Source organism: Oncorhynchus nerka, linkage group LG21 (genome assembly GCF_034236695.1).
Source record: "Oncorhynchus nerka isolate Pitt River linkage group LG21, Oner_Uvic_2.0, whole genome shotgun sequence".
Classification (NCBI taxonomy): Eukaryota; Metazoa; Chordata; class Actinopteri; order Salmoniformes; family Salmonidae; genus Oncorhynchus; species Oncorhynchus nerka.
Window position 1 is genome coordinate 9524043 of NC_088416.1, and position 24611 is coordinate 9548653.

The following is a 24611-nucleotide window of genomic DNA, read 5'->3' on the forward strand; positions in this document are numbered from 1 at the left end:
CTCTTCAACTAAAAATGGTACCTTCAAGTTAATTTTGAGATGCATACAGGTGATGCTCACAAGACCAATACAAATAGAATCAAGTGGGTTTCATTCATGGTACAAAACCTGTAAGGCATGTGCACCTTTCTTGGCAGGGCCTGTAGGTTTGGGTGCCTGCACTGTGGTAGTCCTGCCAGTAGAGGGGGCTGTGGTGCCGACTCTGGAAGCTGCAGGTCTGCTGGAGCCGGCAGCGGCTGGCTTGGATGTGCCCATTAACAATCCAGTGTGATCAGCGGCAGGCCTGGGGAAGAACACACTTTATTTATTTAACCAGGTAGGTTATGGAGAACACATTCACATCTACAATAACCTGACCAAGAGGACGCAATGACAGGCTCCCGAGTGGCGCAGCGGTCTAAGGCACTGCATCTCAGACGCTGGTTCGATTCCAGGCTGTATCACAACCGGTCGTGATTGGTAATCCCATAGTTCAGCGCACAATTGGCCCAGCGTCATCCAGGTTCGGGTTTGGCCGGGGTAGGGGAGGGTTTGGCCGGGGTAGGACGTCATTGTAAATAAGAATTTGTTCTGACTTGCCTAGTTAAATTAGGTAATTTTTTAAATGATTAAAATGATAAAATAACACCAGAGGGCTGCCTAGCTCCTAGAAAACTTTGCAGTGTTTTGTTTGTATTATTTCTTACATTGTTAGCCCAGAAAAATGTGTCTTACATATAGTCGTGAAGAACTATTGGATATCAGGTTCCTCATCCTCCGCAACACCATTCCCGCTGCAATTTAAGGCCAGTTGCGGTAGAGAGAACTTGTGTTTCGGTAATGAGAATTTAAATCAGACTATTTAAATATTACTTACTCATTGTTGATATTTTGCTTTATGTCCTGTTTAATGGCAGACAGTCAGCAAGTGGCAAAAATAAAGCTTCAGCGAAGGCTAAGGTGACAAAATGTAGAGAGAAAGTTTACATCATCCCAGAACTGCTGGAAGAGTACAGAAGGAGAGAGGGAGGTTAGGTGTTGGAGAGGTTACAACAAGCGTAATTAGTATATATAGTCTACAGGAAGCCTATGCCCTCATACAGTGTCTATAGGAAGTCAATACCCTACAGTGTTAGGAAGTCTACACATGCGCATGCACACATCCACCACACACACAATCAGTAAGCCATTCAGTCCCTTCTATAGCACACACACACACACACAATCAGTAAGCCATTCAGTCCCTTCTATAGCACACACACACAATCAGTAAGCCATTCAGTCCCTTCTATAGCACACACAATCAGTAAGCCATTCAGTCCCTTCTATAGCACACACACACAATCAGTAAGCCATTCAGTCCCTTCTATAGCACACACACACACAATCAGTAAGCCATTCAGTCCCTTCTATAGCACACACACACACAGTCAGTAAGCCATTCAGTCTCTACTACAGAATGACGTGTCCATAACTGTAGGGATATTTCCCATGTTTTGAGACATGCTCATTTCATGTCATGCTTCCTTTCCATTTCCAGATATCAAAAACAAAAGCAAAATTGTAAAATCACAACTCAAGATCTGACAAAGAAGCAACATGAAGAAAAAAGTGTCGGGAAAACTCAAAAAAAGGTATTCCAGAAGAAAACCAGTTAAAAGATGTATTGGACAGAACACCAAGCGAGGAAGATGATACACTTCAACATGTTCAAGAAGCAAAATGAAGAAGTTATTCAAAACCGTCAAGGAGACACCGCCTCCAAGAAAACAGACATTCTCACCTCAGCAGGTAAATGTCCCTGCCATCAACTCCACTCCTAAAAGAAGAGCGACGTCTCTACAGACACCAGGACCAATGAAGACATCTAGCCCAAAGGAATCACCCCAAAAAAAGGAACAGAATAACACACTATCACAATTGAGGTCAAAGCAGAGAGGTCCAGAAGAGAACTACAAAGTTTGGTCATCCGAGAACATTACCCAATAACAGCCAGAGAAGACTAACGCGCAAACCTGTTAGCCGCTTCCCTCATCAAGATGACGTCTCCACTGTAACAGACGGGAAATCCAGACACATTCTGTAAAAGGGCCAGATATTCTGAAAGAGCCTTATGGACACTATAGCAAGTCTTCATAGAAGATTTGTCTGAGAAGCCAAGGCACAACCTTTCCGAGGGTCAATTCTTTAAACTTAAACCATTTTGGATTGGCCAGCGACGAGTCAGAGAAACATGCTTGCAAATGGCATGAAAACTTTGGCTTGAAGATAAAGAAGCTGCACCAGCTTGGGGTCATAGAAACATCATCCCCAAGGGACACTAGGCCAGTGTGTGTAGTGACAATGACATGTTCTGTTTTTGTATGTGTTGTTTTTGTGTTCTCTATTTTTAGCCCATGTATGTTATGTACTTTTGAAGCACTGCAAAATTAAATTGATTGAACTTGAATCCATGATTGTGCCAATATCTCCTATTTTTGTCTACATTCGTTTTTAACCATACCTCAGCCTTTAGTATACTTATTATCATTACCGAAAACATAAACCTCATTTCCAAAACATATGTATCATTACCGCAACAGGTGTTAATTTAATGAAAGGAAAAATAGTAGTTTGCTTTTAAATGCAGGGTTGCCACAATTCTGAAAAAAATGTCAGGTTTCAATGAAATATAAAATTAGGTTGTAGATTGCGGAAGGTGTTGCGGTAATGAGCGCAGTTAAAATAAATATATATATATATATATGTATATATATTATTTCAGAGTTAAGTAACTGTGCGTGACTTAACTCATAAAATAAATGTATTAGTTTTCCTAATGGTCTTGACGTTTTCAGACCATTGCGGAAATGAGATTAAGAAATATGTTTCAATGTCAGTAAATGTTCTTAAATTAATGCTCAAACACTTCAGACCTGGTTATTAATGCCTAAAAAGGACATTTATTGATGCAAGTCTAAAGATTTCATTGAAATATTTGAAACCAAGATTGTGAGAATCACCCACTTCTGTCATCATGAAGTGCTTTGAGAGACTAGTCAAGGACCATATCACCTCCACCTTACTTATCACCCTAGACCCACTTCAATTTGCTTACCGCCCCAGTAGATCCACAGATGATGCAATCCCCACCACACTGCCCTATCCCATCTGGACAAGAGGAATACCCATGTAAGAATGCCGTTCATTGACTACAGCTCAACATTCAACACCATAGTACCCTCCAAGCTCGAGGCCCTGGGTCTGAAACCCGACCCGCTTTGCCCTCAGAACAGCCACAATTATGTAGGGGCATAGACTCTAGGTGTCAAAAGCTTTTCACAGGGATGCTGGCACGTGTCAAGTTGGCTGAATGTCCTTTGGATGGTGGACCATTCTTGATACACACAGGAAACTTGTGAAAAACCCAGCAGTGTTGCGGTTCTTGACACTCAAACTGGTGCACCTCGCACCTACTACAATACCTGGTTCAAAGGCAGTTAAATCTTTTGTTTTACCCATTTACCTAATGAATGGCACACATATACAGACATCATGTCTCAATAGTCTCAAGGCTTAGAAATCCTTTAACCGGTCTCCTACCCTTCATCTACACTGACTGAAGTTGATTTAACAAGTGACATCAATAGGGGATAATAGCGTTCACCTGGTCAGTCTCATGGAAAGAGCAGGTGTACCTAATGTTTTGTGCACTCAGTGTAGGACTTTGGTTCAGTACCATTCGATCAGCTGCCTAATTAATGTCAGCTAATAGGCTTGGGACTTTTCTATGATCAATTCACTCTAAACCTGGGGGGAAAAAAGTCAGTAGTGGTCATTCACCTGCTCAGTGCTCACCGTACAGTAAGCGAGAGGAGTCAAGGGCCGTCCTGCACTACATAAAAGGCAATTTCAAGAAGTAACAGACAACCATTAACAAGGCCCATTCCTTGTCTGCCTGCAACACATCGCTTAGTCATTTTCTAATCCCAGTCTAGTGGGGGAAGAGGAAAGGATACAGGGAATGATGGAGTGGGAAAGAGTGATTGTGGAAAAATAACAGGATGTGGGGGAGGGTCGCACTCAAGAGGGTTGAGAGAAGTACTATTCCAAGGACAGAGAGGAGACTAATCGAGGGTTAGAGGCAGACATGAGCCACTGATCCATTAAAACACTGCCTCTTCTTAACAGTGGAGCTCAACCTTCCCAAGACTCCTGGTTTCGTGTTCAGTAGGCACAAAACTGAACAGTAGGTAATATACTTGTCCAATAGAGGTCAGTTTCTAAATTACCCCTCTCCTGGCTGAGGTAATGGATTTGGAGGGTAAGCTGATCCTAGATCTGCCATTCGGTCACTCTAACAGGTGCCAGACAGCTGTGGAGAAGCCACAGGATCCAGAAGCGCCCTTTCCCTGAGCAAGGCAGTGCCCCTCCCCCTGCATACTGCTGAGCTAACTGAATGTCAAGTGTGTGTGTGTGTGTGTGTGTGTGTGTGTGTGCCCTTGCAGTTATGAGCACACTTGACCGATTATCCTTACGCTATGCAACAGCGGAACAGGGAATAGTAACGTACATCTACAGAGCTACGCTTGGACACGCGTGATACTGGTGTGTGCAATCTACATGTACAGACTGGTGCGAGGCGTTCACACGGACAGGCTTGTGCGATGAGTTGTAGCCCAGCGCTACATTGAAAACAGCTGCTTAAAAATGGGCAATTTATATGATTAGCCTAAGGCTATATACTACATTATGCTCCCAGCGTGTTTCTGCACACAGAAGAACCAGGTGTAATGAAACAATGGCAGCACTGTGTTCGTGCAAAAATCGATGCTTTGCTTCTCATTTCTCCAGAACAGATTCATACGTACACAGCGTCTAAAACAAAACAAGGGATAGGAAACAGAGGAACTGACCGTTTTATGGCATTGTTGCGATTCAGTCAATTAGCCCAATATCCGTCACGCTGTTCTTTTCATTGGCTCGCCATGGTTTGGACACAGCCGACAACGACAAAAACTTACGGTCGTACGAGGGGCCTGAAGTGGTCCGGCCGAGCACGCCTGGCCACAAATCGCCTCTCCCAACAGGAACGACCATTTGTTTCCATTTGTTAGCGGGATCAAATAAAGGCTGCGAGACACAAAAGGCCTTTAGGTTTCGCCATTATTATACTGTAATGGGGTGCGTCGATGGGACAGAGGGAGCAGGACCTTGACTGCGTGGTAAAGAGCAGCGGGAATAAACAAGAAAGCGGTCGTGCTGGTGCCTTTAGATGACATGGGGAATTAGTTGAAGACAGGCGGTGATGAGCCGCGTTAGACGAGACTGCATTAGACGAGGGAGGAAAGGAACTACAAACAGGTACGCAGTGACGAAATGAGCGAGCGACAGGACTAACATGATGGAAGGGAGAGGGAGCGACAGGACTAACATGATGGAAGGGAGATGGAGCGACAGGACTAACATGATGGAAGGGAGATGGAGCGACAGGACTAACATGATGGAAGAGAGAGGGAGCGACAGGACTAACATGATGGAAGAGAGATGGAGCGACAGGACTAACATGATGGAAGAGAGAGGGAGCGACAGGACTAACATGATGGAAGAGAGATGGAGCGACAGGACTAACATGATGGAAGGGAGAGGGAGCGACAGGACTAACATGATGGAAGGGAGAGGGAGCGACAGGACTAACATGATGGAAGAGAGATGGAGCGACAGGACTAACATGATGGAAGAGAGATGGAGCGACAGGACTAACATGATGGAAGAGAGATGGAGCGACAGGACTAACATGATGGAAGGGAGAGGGAGCGACAGGACTAACATGATGGAAGAGAGGGAGCGACAGGACTAACATGATGGAAGAGAGAGGGAGCGACAGGACTAACATGATGGAAGAGAGAGGGAGCGACAGGACTAACATGATGGAAGAGAGATGGAGCGACAGGACTAACATGATGGAAGGGAGAGGGAGCGACAGGACTAACATGATGGAAGAGAGAGGGAGCGACAGGACTAACATGATGGAAGAGAGAGGGAGCGACAGGACTAACATGATGGAAGGGAGAGGGAGCGACAGGACTAACATGATGGAAGAGAGATGGAGCGACAGGACTAACATGATGGAAGAGAGATGGAGCGACAGGACTAACATGATGGAAGGGAGAGGGAGCGACAGGACTAACATGATGGAAGGGAGAGGGAGCGACAGGACTAACATGATGGAAGGGAGAGGGAGCGACAGGACTAACATGATGGAAGGGAGAGGGAGCGACAGGACTAACATGATGGAAGGGAGAGGGAGCGACAGGACCAACATGATGGAAGAGAGAGTGAGCGACAGGACTAACATGATGGTAGAGAGAGGGAGCGACAGGACTAACATGATGGAAGAGAGAGCGAGCGACAGGACTAACATGATGGAAGAGAGGGAGCGACAGGACTAACATGATGGAAGGGAGAGGGAGCGACAGGACTAACATGATGGAAGGGAGAGGGAGCGACAGGACCAACATGATGGAAGAGAGAGTGAGCGACAGGACTAACATGATGGTAGAGAGAGGGAGCGACAGGACTAACATGATGGAAGAGAGAGCGAGCGACAGGACTAACATGATGGAAGAGAGGGAGCGACAGGACTAACATGATGGAAGAGAGAGGGAGCGACAGGACTAACATGATGGAAGAGAGAGGGAGGGAGTGGACAGATGAACTAAACGCACACGAACGCAGATTGGCCTTCCCATCTGGGTCAGTTCCACGTAGGGACCGCGAAACGACAGGAGCACTCAATTAAGGTGGGGGGGGGTGGAGAGCGAGAGATTGCTTCTGAAAGGAAGGAGAGGCCAGTCATCTGTGCGTGCAGCGGTAACCTCACATGACCCCCCCCATCTCATCTTCACAGAAAGACTCAGAATCTCCTGATCCTCAGGGAGTCAAGAAGGGATGCGAGTCAAAGCTCAGTGGAGTCCATACAGTATTAATTGCTTTCCATACAGTATTAATTGCTTTCCATACAGTATTAATTGCTTTCCATACAGTATTAATTGCTTTCCATACAGTATTAATTGCTTTCCATACAGTATTAATTGCTTGGGTGGCACAAGTTCAGCGGCTTTGGTATATTTGTTGTGGCTACAAGGGTTTGGTAAGTGTCAACAAGGGATTCAAAGCCAATACTTGGTTGATATGCCCTAGTGGTGCAATAGATTCACAGCCAATACTTGGTTGATATGCCCTAGTGGTGCAATAGATTCAAAGCCAATACTTGGTTGATATGCCCTAGTGGTGCAATAGATTCACAGCCAATACTTGGTTGATATGCCCTAGTGGTGCAATAGATTCAAAGCCAATACTTGGTTGATATGCCCTAGTGGTGCAATAGATTCAAAGCCAATACTTGGTTGATATGCCCTAGTGGTGCAATAGATTCACAGCCAATACTTGGTTGATATGCCCTAGTGGTGCAATAGATTCACAGCCAATACTTGGTTGATATGCCCTAGTGGTGCAATAGATTCACAGCCAATACTTGGTTGATATGCCCTAGTGGTGCAATAGATTCACAGCCAATACTTGGTTGATATGCCCTAGTGGTGCAATAGATTCACAGCCAATACTTGGTTGATATGCCCTAGTGGTGCAATAGATTCAAAGCCAATACTTGGTTGATATGCCCTAGTGGTGCAATAGATTCACAGCCAATACTTGGTTGATATGCCCTAGTGGTGCAATAGATTCACAGCCAATACTTGGTTGATATGCCCTAGTGGTGCAATAGATTCAAAGCCAATACTTGGTTGATATGCCCTAGTGGTGCAATAGATTCAAAGCCAATACTTGGTTGATATGCCCTAGTGGTGCAATAGATTCAAAGCCAATACTTGGTTGATATGCCCTAGTGGTGCAATAGATTCAAAGCCAATACTTGGTTGATATGCCCTAGTGGTGCAATAGATTCAAAGCCAATACTTGGTTGATATGCCCTAGTGGTGCAATAGATTCACAGCCATTTTGTTTATTTCACCTTTATTTAACCAGGTAGGCTAGTTGAGAACAAGTTATCATTTGCAACTGCGACCTGGCCAAGATAAAGCATAGCAATTTGACACATACAACAACAGTTACACATGGAATAAACAAACAGACAATAATACAGTAGAAAAAATCAAACAAAAAATCTATACACTGTGTGCAAATGAGGTTAAGGGTGTTAAGGCAATAAATAGGCCATGGTGGTGAAGTAATTACAATATAGCAATTAAACACTGGAATGGTAGATGTTCAGAAGATTAATCTGCAAGTTGAGGTACTGGGGTGTAAATGAGCAAGATAAATAAATACAATATGGGGATGAGGTAGGTAGATAGCCAATCTGTAAACAGCCCATCTATGTTCAGGTGCCGTGATCTGTGAGCTGCTCTGACAGCTGGTGCTTAAAGCTAGTGAGGGATATATGAATCTCCAGCTTCAGAGATTTTTGCAGTTCGTTACAGTCATTGGCAGCAGAGAACTGGAAGACGACCAATGGAGGAATTGGCTTTGGGGGTGACCAGTGAAAAATACCTGCTGCAGCACGTGTTATGGGTGGGTGCTGCTATGGTGACCAGTGAGCTGAGATTTGGCGGGGCTTTACCTAGCAGACACTTGTAGATAACCTGTAGCCAGTGGGTTTGGCGACGAGTATGAAGCGAGGGCCAACCAACGAGAGCGTACAGGTTGCAGTGGTGGGTAGTATATGGGGCGTTGGTGACAAAATGGATGGCACTATGATAGACTGCATGCAGTCTGTTGAGTAGAGTGTTGGAGGCTATTTTATAGATGACATCACCGAAGTCGAGGATCGGTAGGATGGTCAGTTTTACAAGGGCATGTTTGGCAGCATGAGTGAAGGAGGCTTTGTTGCGATATAGGAAGCAGATTCTAGATTTAATTTTGGATTGGAGATGCTTAATGTGAGTCTGGAAGGAGAGTTTACAGTCTAACCAGACACCTAGGTATTTGTAGTTGTCCACGTATTCTAAGTCAGAGCCATTTAAGGATACAACAGGAAGGGGTATCCAAGATGTTGCCAATCTATGAAAGCTTTGCCATAAAAAGAGGCTTCATTTCTAAACTATTAACCGTGCACGACACTCCAGCCCTTTTCTACAATAAAAATGTCAGCTTCCTCTGCTATTGAAAGAGTAATTCAATGGCAATTAAAAATTTTATACATTTTATGTGATGACAATGATACCCAACAAATGTTAGCCTATTGTAAGAGCGAAAGTGTTGCCGGGACAGTTTCATTTGAGTCTCCCCCCTCCTTTCACTGTCAGACACAGCCAGGCTCCTTTGGCACCGCAAGTCGACAGATTCAAAAATTGCAGTTAAAAAAAATGTATTTATTTTTTTATAAAAAAAAAAAAGAGCGCCCCCGGAGGTATACTTTATCCCTGTTGGGGGATGGCCATCTTCCCTGTCAGAGTTTCTCCTCTCGCCCTCTTCTCTCCAGGGCCACCTTCCAGCAAATGGAACCTTGCCTCGGACAGTGCTCTGCTTGGCTAGTGAGCCATCCAAAAACAGCCCCCTCGTGCTGCTTATTGAGACAGAAGGCATTCCTGGGGCTTGTGTTGCCCCAGTGGCAATGAAACATCCCGTTACCACAGAGAACAAAATACCTAAATCTGCTTGTCTAGGTTTTCAATTAAGTGCCTCTGCTGTGGAAATCTCTAGCAACTGAGACAGCCCATTTACAGAGGCCTTGGGTACTATACTATCATAATGTGTAAAGGGCATCTGCGTTAAACAGTAACTATGCCCTGCCCAAGCCGGTGGCCGAAACGGCATGGTTTCATCCCCAAAGGGGGGAGAAGGGTTGGGACAGGAACATTGTGTGACTGCATTTCGCAAGAGCTAGAGTCAAGGATCTACTTTTAGTTACTAAACAACTCTGTTATAATGCATCAGACTGCAGGGTAGCCTAGTGGTTAGAGCGTTGGACTAGTAACCGAAAGGTTGCAAGTTCAAACCCCCGAGCTGACAAGGTACAAATCTGTCGTTCTGCCCCTGAACAGGCAGGTAACCCACTGTTCCTAGGCCGTCATTGAAAATAAGAATTTGTTCTTAACTGACTTAGTAAAATAAAAGGTCAAATTAAAAATGTTTAAAAAAAAGGTATCGGACCTGCATAGATTGTCATCTAATTAATAGATCATGAGGTGTAACTGCCATTTCATTCCTGTGACCATTTTGATGCCATTCCCATATGGATGGCTCTCAACACACATTACCCCATCTTATACAACACCCTGGATTCCTCCCATTCTCAGAGGCAGTCTTAAGGCCCACCAACATGACAGATGCCCTCACGGGGGAGGGAGGGGAGCAGCAGGAGGGTTTGGAGAGGGTGCTGGCTAAATTCCTGGTACTGTACATACACAGAAGGGAGGAGTAAAGGAGGAGAGATGGGCAGACAAAAACAAACTGCTTAAAACAGGACAAGGGCACCGTCTCCAGATAGAGAAAAGGAGAGAATACAGACACAGGGAATTAGAATCCCCCTCCGTCGCCATGGCACCCCCCAGATAATCAAGCTGTCAGGCAGGCTAGTGACTGGTTGGAATCTTTAAAGACCTGCGTCAACAAATGTCCCTTTTAGGCATTAATAACCAGGTCTGAAGTGTTTTTGAACATTAATTTTAAAAAATCTCCTGACAATTTAACACCATACATGGGCTAAAAACAGAACATGTCATTGTCACTACACACACTGGCCTAGTGTCCCTTGGGGATGATGTTTCTATGACCCCAAGCTGGTGCAGCTTCTTTATCTTCAAGCCAAAGTTTTCATGCCATTTGCAAGCATGTTTCTCTGACTCGTCGCTGGCCAATCCAAAATGGTTTAAGTTTAAAGAATTGACCCTCGGAAAGGTTGTGCCTTGGCTTCTCAGACAAATCTTCTATGAAGACTTGCTATAGTGTCCATTAGGCTCTTTCAGAATATCTGGCCCTTTTACAGAATGTGTCTGGATTTCCCGTCTGTTACAGTGGAGACGTCATCTTGATGAAGGAAGCGGCTAACAGGTTTGCGCGTTAGTCTTCTCTGGCTGTTATTGGGTAATGTTCTCGGATGACCTCTCTTTGTAGTTCTCTTCTGGACCTCTCTGCCTTCCATGTTGACAATTACCTGCTTCCTCTTGACCCTCATCTCAGGTCTTTTCAGTCTTTTCTTTAGGTTGATCATCTCTTGGGTTCTCTGCTCTTCTGTGAAGCGCAACTTTGACCTCAATTGTGATAGTGTGTTATTCTGTTCCTTTTTTTGGGGTGATTCCTTTGGGGTAGATGTCTTCATTGGTCCTGGTGTCTGTAGAGACGTCGCTCTTCTTTTAGGAGTGGAGTTGATGGCAGGGACATTTACCTGCTGAGGTGAATGTCTGTTCTCTTGGGGATTATGAGGATTCTGTGTTATGCACTATAGCCCATTACCATATATGTGATTGAATATTATCTGCTGTTGGCTTGTGTGGATGTATGTATGTGTTATAGCTGACTTGAAACAGTGTTAACAGTTTCAGGGCCATGGGCCTTTCTCATGATGGAAAAATACAGAATAACATGAAGACAGGAACTGTGCAATGAGTTTGGGGGGGCACATTCAGAACGTAGTGTTGCGAGGACAAATGGTCTTTTGTTAGATAACAGGAGCCAGGTGCGAGATAACAGTATCGAGCATGAGCGCATAGATATTCTTCACAGCAACAGTTACATCTATCAACTGGAGCGCCCGGGGGCCGGGACCAGCTCTGCGCCAACAATCAACGATAGGCTGGGTGAGTCTAAACCACACCCAGTCTCTACCCTGACAGGCCGGCTCAAAAGCAGGAACTATTTCTGTCAGGGTATATTTATAATATCTTTGTCAAGAACAAGTCAGTTCTCTGTTTTGCCCTGCGAGGTGGGACAGAGAGCCCGTATATACGAAAATTGCATTTACCACTTATTGTTTAGCTAATAAAAAATACATAGTATACAAATCGGTGACTCAATGTCATATTTATCCTGATACTAGACTCGAATTGACGCGACCCTAACAGGAGGTTCTCTTGAAGATTTTGAAAACTTAATTTTGCTTCTTGAACATGTTGAAGTGTATCATCTTCCTCGTTTGGTGTCATGTCCAATATAGCTTTCAGCAGTTTTTCCATCTGTAAAATGGTTCTTCTTTTCATGTTGCTTCTTTGTCAGATCTTGAGTTGTGATTTGACAATTTTGCGTTTTTGATATCTGGAAATGGAAAGGAAGCATGACATGAAATGAGCACGTCTCAAAACATGGGAAATATCCCTACAGTTATGGACACGTCATTCTGTAGTAGAGACTGAATGGCTTACTGACTGTGTGCGCATGTGTAGACTTCCTAACACTGTAGGGTATTGATTTCCTATAGACACACACAGATATATATAATTACGCTTATTGTAACCTCTCGAACACCTAACCGCTCTCTTTCCTTCTGTCCTCCTCCAGGAGTTCTGGGTCGATGTAAACTTCCCTACATTTTGTCAGCCTTCCCTAAAGCTTTCTTTTGGTCACTTGCTGACTGTCTGCAATTAAAAGAGGACAAAGAAAAATAACAATTAGTAAATAGTTAAATGAATAGTTTATTATATATTTAAAAAAATAGTCTGTAGGATTCAATTCTCATTACCGAAACACAAGTTCTCTCTACAGCAACTGGCCTTAAATTGCGGTCTTAAACTGTGGTCTTGGCTGATTTCTTTTCATTTTCCCATGATGTCAAGCAATGAGGCATTGAGTTTGAAGGTAGGCCTTGAAATGCATCCACAAGTACACCTCCAATTGACTCAAATTATGTCAATTAGCTTATTCAGAAGCTTCTGAAGCCATTACATCATTTTCTGGAATTTTCCAAGCTGTTTAAAAGGCACAGTCAACTTAGTGTATGTAAACTTCAGACCCACTGGAGTTGTGATACAGTGACTTAATCTGTCTGTAAACTATTGTTGGAAAAATGACTTGTGTCATGCACACAGTTGATGTCCTAACCGACTTGCCAAAACTATAGTTTGTTAAGACATTTGTGGAGTGGTTAAAAAATACAAGTTTTCTTGATTCCAACCTAAGTGGATGTAAACTTCCGACTTCAACTGTACATAAGACATTAATGAAGTATATTTTCAAATAATAGTTTTTCTAAAATGTGGAAAACTACCTGTCTCGGTAATGATAATCAACACCGTCGTGTATGCAGTCTGACAAAAGAATGTTTAACTTTTAAATGGAGAAATATAAAGAGATCTGCTTAACTGGTAGCCATCTTGAAGGTACTGGCAGACATGTTGCTTCATTCAAAATCAAACTTTATTTAAAATTCTCTGTGTGTAAACAGTCATGGACACTTCATTTTTTCATTATTATTATTATTATTATTATTATTATTGACTATTCAGTTACTAATTTCTGTCATTTGAAAAGATCTAGTAGAACATCCATTTAACTGTTTCAATTACAACATAAATTCAGACAGACACGGTGCGGTAATGCAGTTTCTGCTGAAATTTTCAATACAAGAATAATACATTCCAGTGTTGAAATTACTCTGTTCAAGGTAAAGAAAATCTTTATTATAATATTTTGTTATTACTAAATGATGTTTTTAAAATCATTACTGCCATGGTATTTTAACAGTTTCATGAGACCCAATAACACCACAATGGCAAATAATTGACTAGGCTACCTGTAATTAACATCCAATCACATTAACCATTACTCTCTCGTGGGAATTCCACTAACACTCCGTACGTAGCTGCTGCTCATGCCGTTTGCTCGAAAAGGTATAAATGGCAACAAAAAAAGGCCACGTCCAGAGACACATACCAGCTCTACTGGTAGTACTGCTACTACCAGCAGTACTACACCTGCACCTGTCGACGACACAAGTTGTTCTGCTTCCATAGAGACACATACCAGCTCTACTGGTAGTACTGCTACTACCAGCAGTACTACACCTGCACCTGTCGACGACACAAGTTGTTCTGCTTCCATAGAGACACATACCAGCTCTACTGGTAGTACTGCTACTACCAGCAGTACTACACCTGCACCTGACGACGACACAAGTTATTCTGCTTCCATAGAGACACATACCAGCTCTACTGGTAGTACTGCTACTACCAGCAGTACTACACCTGCACCTGTCGACGACACAAGTTGTTCTGCTTCCATAGAGACACATACCAGCTCTACTGGTAGTACTGCTACTACCAGCAGTACTACACCTGCACCTGTCGACGACACAAGTTGTTCTGCTTCCATAGAGACACATACCAGCTCTACTGGTAGTACTGCTACTACCAGCAGTACTACACCTGCACCTGTCGACGACACAAGTTGTTCTGCTTCCATAGAGACACATACCAGCTCTACTGGTAGTACTGCTACTACCAGCAGTACTACACCTGCACCTGTCGACGACACAAGTTGTTCTGCTTCCACGAGCACATCCAAAGCTAGCATCAGTAATTCTACATGTGTTGTTAGACCAACTAGCATGGACACTGACAGTTGTGAATCTGATGCAGCTGAAGAGCTACTGCCCCCTTTCCCGGGAAAGCACCGAACAGACAGGGACAGGCCATCGAAAGAGGCGCAAATATGATGAGACATCCATTGATTTGGTGGTTCACTTATATTGGAAGTAGTGTCTTTCCTCAGCCACAGTGTGTTATATGTGTAAAAGAACTCTAACAACTCGATGAAACCTTCACTCTTGCTCAGACATTTAGAAACAAAACATGCCAATTTTAAAAATAAGTTTGAGCGAGAATTAAGACGACTTTCGAGTAGTAAGACATGTATAAAAGCAACAGGTACCATTAATAAGAAGGGGCTAGAAGCGTCTTATATGGTGAGCTACCGAGTGGCTAGGACAGGCAAGCCCCATACTATTGTGGAGGACTTCACTCTTCTTGCTGCTGTGGATATGGCTGGGACAATAGGCCAAAAAAACTATACAGACAATGTCTTCATCAAACAACACGGTTTCACGACGCATCAGTGACATGGCAGGAGATGTTTTGAAACAATTACTGCTTCACATACAAGCCAGTGAATTATATGCGTTACAGCTGGATGGGTCAACAGATGTGGCGGGCACAGCTCCTGGTGTTTGTCCGTTACGATTTTTAGTCAGTCAATTAAGGAAGACATCTTCTGCAAACCACTGGAAACCAGGACAACATGAGGGGATATTTTTAAAGTACTGGACACCTTTGTGACATCAAATGGCCTTTGGTGGTCAAGATGTGTTGGTATCTGTACTGATGGCGCAAAAGCCATGACAGGGAGACATAGTGGAGTGGTAACGCGCAAGCAAGCAGTTGCTCCCGACAGCACCTGGGTACACTGCAGCATCTACAGAGAGGCTCTTGCTGCCAAAGGAATGCCTGACAGCTTGAAATATGTTTTGGACACTACAGTGAAAATGGTTAACTTTGTTAAAGCAAGGCCCTGAACTCTGGTGCATTTTCTGCACTATGCAATGATATGGACAGCAACCATGTAACGCTTTTACAACACACAGAAGTGCGCTTTTTATCAAGGGGCAAAGTATTGACACCTTTTTAAATTGAGAGACAAGCTTAAAGTTCTTTACGGACCATCATTTTCACTTGCATGATGAGTTTCTCACACAACTGGCCGATCTGGGTGATGTTTTTTCCTCACCTGAATGATCTGAATCTAGGATTACAGGGACTCTCCGCAACTATATTCAATGTGCGGGACAAAATTGAGGCTAAGAAGTTGGAGTTCTTCTCTGTCTTGATTAACAACAGGTCTTTCCATCTTTGTATGATTTTTTTTGTGTGCAAATGAACAAGCTTACAGACAATGTCAAGTGTGATATAGTGAAGCACCTGAGTGGATGCGCAATTACACAGGTACTTTCCCTTAAACGGATGACACAAACAACTGGATTTCATCATCCTTTTCATGCCCTGCCTCCAGTCCAGTTACCGATATCTGAACGAGAGCCTTAATGAAATTGCAACAAGCGGTTCTATGAAAATGTAATTTAATCAGAAGCCACTGCCAGATTTCTGGATAGGGCGGTGCTCAGAGTTTCTTGCCATAGCAAATCGCGCTGTTAAGACACGGATTCCCTTTGCAACGACGTACCTATGTGGGAGTGGAATCCCGGCCCTCACTAGCATGAAAACTAAATACAGGCACAGACACACTGTGGAAAATGATTTAAGACTGAGACCCTCTCCAATACAACCCAACATTGCAGCGCTAGGTGCATCCTTTCAAGCACACCCTCTCTCATTAACCTGTGGTGAGTTATTCACAATTTTCAATGAACAAATAAAGTTGCGTAAGATGGCTAAATAAAGAGCAAAATTATTATTATTAGTGCCCTGGTCCTATATGAGCTATTTGTCACTTCCCACGAGCCGAGTTGACAAACAACTCACTCATTCTTATGTTTAATAAATGTATTGTATAGTGTGTATGGCAGGCTTACAATGGTGGCAACACAAAATTTGAGAGTGCGCTGACCCTGGTGCTAGAGGGGGGTACGCAGCTGGAGGCTGAATGTTTGAAGGGGTACAGGACTATAAAAAGTTTGGGAACCACTGCATTAGGGGATTGGTGGACTCATTCACCTGGGGTACGTTCAGTAGGGAAAACCGTAGCAAAACATTTTGCAACAGAAAGAAAAGGAGCGTTTGTTACTGGACAAGCTCAGGTAGAACATTCCCCAGCAGTGTGTGTGCCAGAAGTGTGGCAGGCAAGACCAGATGTTGAAACAGCTCTGCGACGCCTCAAGGTACCAGCACATCTGCTAACTTAGTCGACAACCGCACTTTTCCCTTTAATCCAATACCATAACTCACCTTGCCAGTCGCCACACTACCCCAATCCCCTTGCTTTTGCCAACTGTAGCCAATCAACATGTTCGGAGGCTCCCATCCAATCTCACTCACCCTTGTTGCGACCCGTTCACCTCTAAAATATTGATTTTCTGCTTCTTATCCAGTACAATTTATTTCACCCCTTAGGGCAATTAATGTGAATAGTTTAAGGAAACCCTATTTCTCTGACAATGTGTAACTATGACAAAGTATTATAGGCCATTCTTTCATCTCGTTTTGGATTATGGGCCGTCTGAAGTTTTTTGTGCAGGTGGTGAAACGGAACAGTCACGTTACATTTATTCATTTTATATATGAGCCCCGTGCCGCCTGCCCTGCTCATAGACTCATGACTAATGGAAGAGAGCAGCAGTCACAGCTATGGCTGGGAGAGGCCTGTTCACCAGCCCTGGCTCACCCAGGGAGGCAGGAACAGGGCCCAGCATGGATGGAGAGAGTCTGGCTGCCACCGCACCTGTCGTCAAACAAGCAGCACGCTCTCACACACAACCTGCTTCTCCTGTCGTCAAACACAAGCAGCACGCTCTCACACACAACCTGCTTCTCCTGTCGTCAAACACAAGCAGCACGCTCTCACACACAACCTGCTTCTCCTGTCGTCAAACACAAGCAGCACGCTCTCACACACAACCTGCTTCTCCTGTCATCAAACACAAGCAGCATGCGCTCACACAACCTGCTTCTCCTGTCGTCAAACACAAGCAGCACGCTCTCACACAACCTGCTTCTCCTGTCGTCAAACACAAGCAGCATGCTCACACATAACCTGCTTCTCCTGTCATCAAACACAAGCAGCACGCTCTCACACACAACCTGCTTCTCCTGTCGTCAAACACAAGCAGCATGCTCTCACACAACCTGCTTCTCCTGTCGTCAAACACAAGCAGCACGCTCTCACACACAACCTGCTTCTCCTGTCGTCAAACACAAGCAGCACGCTCTCACACACAACCTGCTTCTCCTGTCGTCAAACACAAGCAGCACGCTCTCACACACACAACCTGCTTCTCCTGTCGTCAAACACAAGCAGCACGCTCTCACACACAACCTGCTTCTCCTGTCATCAAACACAAGCAGCATGCGCTCACACAACCTGCTTCTCCTGTCGTCAAACACAAGCAGCACGCTCTCACACATAACCTGCTTCTCCTGTCATCAAACACAAGCAGCACGCTCTCACACACAACCTGCTTCTCCTGTCGTCAAACACAAGCAGCACGCTCTCACACACAACCTGCTTCTCCTGTCATCAAACACAAGCAGCATGCGCTCACACAACCTGCTTCTCCTGTCGTCAAACACAAGCAGCACGCTCTCACACAACCTGCTTCTCCTGTCGTCAAACACAAGCAGCACGCTCTCACACATAACCTGCTTCTCCTGTCATCAAACACAAGCAGCATGCGCTCACACAACCTGCTTCTCCTGTCGTCAAACACAAGCAGCACGCTCACACACAACCTCACACAACAAGCCTGCTTCACAACCTGCTTCTCCTGTCGTCAAACACAAGCAGCACGCTCTCACACATAACCTGCTTCTCCTGTCATCAAACACAAGCAGCATGCGCTCACACAACCTGCTTCTCCTGTCGTCAAACACAAGCAGCACACTCTCACACAACCTGCTTCTCCTTTCGTCAAACACAAGCAGCACGCTCTCACACATAACCTGCTTCTCCTGTCATCAAACACAAGCAGCACGCTCTCACACACAACCTGCTTCTCCTGTCATCAAACACAAGCAGCACGCTCTCACACACAACCTGCTTCTCCTGTCATCAAAAACAAGCAGCATGCTCTCACACAACCTGCTTCTCCTGTCGTCAAACACAAGCAGCATGCGCTCACACAACCTGCTTCTCCTGTCGTCAAACACAAGCAGCATGCTCTCACACATAACCTGCTTCTCCTGTCGTCAAACACAAGCAGCACGCGCTCACACAACCTGCTTCTCCTGTCGTCAAACACAAGCAGCACGCTCACACACACAACCTGCTTCTCCTGTCGTCAAACACAAGCAGCACGCTCTCACACACAACCTGCTTCTCTTGTCGTCAAACACAAGCAGCATGCTCTCACACACAACCTGCTTCTCCTGTCGTCAAACACAAGCAGCATGCTCTCACACAACCTGCTTCTCCTGTCATCAAACACAAGCAGCATGCTCTCACACAACCTGCTTCTCCTGTCGTCAAACACAAGCAGCATGCTCACACAACCTGCTTCTCCTGTCATCAAACACAAGCAGCATGCTCACACAACCTGCTTCTCCTGTCATCAAACACAAGCAGCATGCTCTCACACAACCTGCTTCTCCTGTCATCAAACACAAGCAGCATGCTCTCACACAACCTGCTTCTCCTGTCGTCAAACACAAGCAGCATGCTCACACACAACCTGCTTCTCCTGTCGTCAAACACAAGCAGCATGCTCACACACAACCTGCTTCTCCTGTCGTCAAACACAAGCAGCATGCTCTCACACACAACCTGCTTCTCCTGTCGTCAAACACAAGCAGCATGCTCTCACACACAACCTGCTTCTCCTGTCGTCAAACACAAGCAGCATGCTCTCACACACAACCTGCTTCTCCTGTCGTCAAACACAAGCAGCATGCCCTCACACATAACCTGCTTCTCCTGTCGTCAAACACAAGCAGCATGCCCTCACACATAACCTGCTTCTCCTGTCGTCAAACACAAGCAGCATGCTCTCACACACAACCTGCTTCTCCTGTCGTCAAACACACTGCTCCTATTGTCAAACACACACTGTATGTTCACACACAGTGACCTGCCGTTTCTCCATGTCGTTAAAAGAATTCCATCACACCCCCCCCACATGCCTGACAAGTCATCGCACACAGAAAAAAAAGCCTGATGTCAGAACGTTCCAAAACAAGTGTCATTTCCTCTGGGAAAGTCTTGTAACCACAATCCTGCAGCTGAAACCATCCCATATCTGCATAATTGAAAGGATAAGGACACTGGGATACACGGGACACTACATGGGATACACGGGACACTACATGGGATACACGGGACACTGGGGACACTACACGGGACACTGGGATACTACATGGGACACTACATGGGACACTGGGAACACTACATGGGACACTGGGAACACTACATGGGACACTGGGAACACTACATGGGACACTGGGAACACTACATGGGACACTGGGAACACTACATGGGACACTGGGAACACTACATGGGACACTGGGAACACTACATGGGACACTGGGAACACTACATGGGACACTGGGAACACTACATGGGACACTGGGAACACTACATGGGACACTGGGAACACTACATGGGACACTGGGAACACTACATGGGACACTGGGAACACTACATGGGACACTGGGATAAGGACACTGGGACAAGGACACTGGGATACATGCATTAATAAGACATGCTGAGATTAGGTGCCAACCCGAGGCCAAACTAGAGCTCTACTCCACGAGTTTAAGTGGTGCCAGTTTCAAGTCCAACACATACACCTGTTAAAACACCAGCAGAAATTAACTCGTACTTGTCCTTAGTCCAACTAAAGAGGGGGTGGTAAAGCGGTGTGTTCCCAGATTCAACTGGTTTCAGTCAGTTCAACATTGCGTCTCGTGTAATAAAAGCAGAGAATTAGGGAGGAAGTGGGAGAAGAGCAATCTAATTGAAACTAAGAGCTGAACAGTATGTCCTGTGGAGAACTAAGTGTGGAGTAATCGCGTAATTGGTCAGACGCTCGATTAAATTCTGGGTCCATACACATCAGGAGAAGATAGACCATGGCTCGAAACCCAACAAAGAGCTCCACCCACTCTCTTTGCAAGTTACAGGCAAGTCTACGGGCCAAATGTCCCCTCCTGAAATTCAAAGAATGCAAACACCTACGAAATCTGGATTTGGACAAAGCACTGGAACAAACGCTGCTCTTTATCTCACACTCCGTTGTCTCATAACAGATCTACGGTACCAGTTATGTTTACATAGTCTGTCTACAAGAGATTAGGTGTGGAGCCATAATACTGTATAGTGGGTACATCTTCATAGTCTAAAATAACCTAATCTCTCCATCAAGAGATGAGGTTGCCACTTTAGACCATTACAATTATTGAGACACACCCGTAGAGTTGCTAGAACATCCCAGTGAGTGTGAGAGAGGGGCAAGAGCCCCAGTGAATAACACCTGCCCTGGGGGGGGGGGGATAACCCATGTTATTCAGCAACACTGTGGTGCTGACTGGGGCAGTGTGAGATCGTGCTCTTCTGTCTCAGGTATATTTCTGTTCGTGTGACTCAGAGTAGACTAGGGGTGTGTCCCAAATGGCCCCGTATTCCCTATAAAGGGCACCACTTTTGACCAGGTCCCATAATGCTCTGGTCAACAGCAGCGCAATATATAATATAGGGTGCCATTTGAGACACAGTGGGAAACCTAATCCAATAACAGACCGGCAGGACCCACAATGGCCATTTTTCATTTCAGCTTTTTCATTTCAGCATTTCAGCTCCTCGCAAAACAAGTCGGTCACTGATCCGATTTATCGAGTGATGTCTTTTGTGCGAAGCGGCTCCTCAGATCTTGGGTGATTGTATTATGTATGCGATGGGAGAGGTTCTTTTTAAAACTATAAAACAGTGCCTGGGTTCCCCTCCCCCTCTTTTTGAGTTCATTCAAATGCGCACTTGTCAGCCACAAATGGCACTGCCCGGTAAATCACTTTGCATGCCCGGTGCTGTTCACAAATGTCACTGGACTGTAAACCAATTTGCATGCCCGGTGGTGGTGATGGGACGGGATAGGCTGCCTTACCTGGTTGTCTTGGAAACCAGTGTCCTATCGGGTTTGGCCGCAGCTGAAGTGCTGGGAGGCTTGGGGGCAGCATGTCTGGAAGCTAGAGGAGAGGGAGAGTGAATGAGAAAGTGCATGAAGAGAAAGATGGGGGAGGAAAAAAGGTGGGATGAAGATGAGGGCTGGAAGTGAGGACTGGGATGAAGGATTGGTGTCGTAGGAGTTAAATTGAGAGCAAATATGTCTGCAGCCAAGCACAGGTGGGTTAAAAGACTCAACATGGGACAAAGGAAAACAAAAGCTGTGTGTCTAACCAAAGCATGGTTAACAAGAAAATACTCAGCAGTATGTGTGTGTGTATAGTCTTTGGCTCCTCACCTGTGGTTTTGGGTCTGGCCCCAGGCCCATTAGTGGGCCCAGCAGCTGGAGGTCTCCTCGTTGGAGTGCCAGGCCCCGTCGCCGCTGTCCATGTAGCGTTGGTTGGCCTGGTAGCAGAGGTGGACCTGGGGACTCGGACAGCTACTTTAGTTTGGGTCCTGACAGCGGAGGCCACGGACCTCTTTGGGGCTGCAGCCGGTGCTCCAGCTATAGTGGTGGTTCTCTTTTTGTCCAAAGCGGCTTTCTTGGCCAGGTCACTGGCCGAGGACTTTAATCCATTGGCCATGTGGCTTGGGGCCGTGCCCGGACGAGAGGTGCCGGGTCCTGATGCCGGACCCGTTGCAGTCTTGGTTCCAGCTGTGCCTGGCCGTGGTTTAGCCAAGCCCACTGTCTTAGCCTTGGGTTTGGGGTCAGCTGCTGCCTTGCCATTGGCCCCATTGACCTCCTTGGATGCAGGGGGTGCTGTGGAGTTTTCAGGCTGCGCTGCGCTGTTTTGGTTGTCTTCAGGCTGTAATGGAGAGGACGGGGAAGTTGAAGGAGCTGGCTGGGCGGGCATCTCGTCGGTGGCCATCCCCTGGGCTGAGGGCTCGGCTCCTATGGCTTCTGTGGGCTCCATGGCAACCCCATCCGGTTTCATCCCTTGTAGGCCCGGCAACGGTCTCACTCACCGGATCCAGCGGCTCACAAACACACTGAACCCGGAGTGGAGCCAACGTCCTTCAACAACCTCAAGGATCTGGATGGGGAGAAGAGCGAATCATAAAATGTTGACGTTAAAATTGGTGTGAGAAAAAAAACAAGTTTATCATAGAACTGCAAATATTGGTAGCAGAAGTATATTATCAGAATAGCCACACATGAAATCATGCAGTCGTAGACTAGGATCATTTTAAAAACATTAAAACCAACGGAAATGCCATGAGGCACATGGTCTCGCCGAGGAATTTGAAACTATTGGAAAAACAGGAAGAGAGCAGCCAGGGAAGCCAACACGATGATTTGTTTCGAAATTGCACAATCACTCACACTGTCTGATAGCAATACAATGTGAGGATCACAGAAACTGAGAACAGACACATTTACAATCCATGATTAAAACCGGTATTGTCAGAGTACTACAAAAAGTTTGCCATGCAATAACAGAAAACAAAATGTCCTTCAGCATATAGAGAGAGTGTTGTGGATGGAGTGCTGAAAGACCACAAGGCCTTGCAATCTCCTTACAGTCCACAGGAGAGAGAGTCTGGAAAACCAAGACCACATGTCCCATTTGTTTGTGATTCTGTTGTTCGGTGCTGCCAGCCCAGATGCTGACCACGATGACAGCCAGCGATTATTTAGAAAAGTCATACGCTGGTTCTGGGAGGCCTCAAATGGACAATAGTGTGCAAGACAAATTGAAAGCGTGGATGGATGTTTGGGGGGGGCTTTTTCTCATTTACTCCAATTTCCTTTCCTATCACAAGCCCTCCCACCCACTCCTGCAGCGCTCCCTGTCCAACTGCCCCTCTACCCCAGCACCAAACATTTTTATTTGATTTATTTAGCAGTATTTTCCCCCCCATTCCCTCACTCCTGTATTTTTTCTTAGCCACTTGTTCCTCTTTCCGCTACTCTACCCCCTCGATACGCTATGAGATCTGCTCTCAGTCAACAGATGGTCCGGGCAGAAATCAGTGTTCTGAGCTCAACAAACAGGCTTGGCAAGAGAGGAGGAAGAGAGCTCAAGAGGGGGGGGGGTGAAAGAGATGGAAGAGGAAGGAGCGCAAGGGAGGGAAAGGGAGAGAACTAAAGGACTGGGAGAGAACAGACCGAGAGAGACTAATGCACGAGCCATCTGACGGAGGTCGTCGTTAATAGTTTGACTGAAACTTCCACCAAGGCAACTTTCTATAGAGGGGCTTTTTAGTGGGGCAGATAGAGAAACCGAAAGGCCAAGCAGAAACTCTATTCAGTTACTTATTAACGTTGACATACCATAGAGTGGAACACCTTGTCCACAACTCTCCACACAAACCTCAGTTTGCTACTTAAATGTTCAGACTCATTTCTTTCCATCAAGAAGACAGTTTGACCTTGGCCCGTTAGTAAGCGACACGTGAGGCCTAACTGCACATTAGCCCAGTCAATTGGAAAGGCAAATGAACAAAAAAGACCGCTTGTGGGGGGACCCGGTGGAACTCGTTGAGCCGGTTTGATAGCAGATGAACAATAGAACTAATACCAACACCCCTCCTCCCCCAAAACACATGCACCCCTCTCAAATTCCCCCAATCTCTCTCCCTCCAAACCAATGGTCTGACCCCTATTTCAACCAGAGAGGACAAACAAAAAGCCTTCGGTGCCGTTTTCCATGATTTCTTTTCCTCTCCTTCGGGCTCTGACTGCAGGCAGACAGGCTGTTTCCTCCTCTCTGTGTTACACATCTCCAGCACAGAGCGAGAGGGGCGCCAGGGAGGATTAAAGGCAGCCAATGAGGAGAGGGGCCAAGCTTGCGGCCTGCACTCAACCAGAGCAGGGCTAC

The 24611-nt window shown here is 45.5% G+C and overlaps 1 pseudogene; it reads right to left on the bottom strand.

The window, feature by feature from the left end:
- Window positions 1–24611, bottom strand: part of LOC115103817 (mucin-2-like) — a 40082-nt pseudogene that overhangs the window by 3230 nt on the left and 12241 nt on the right.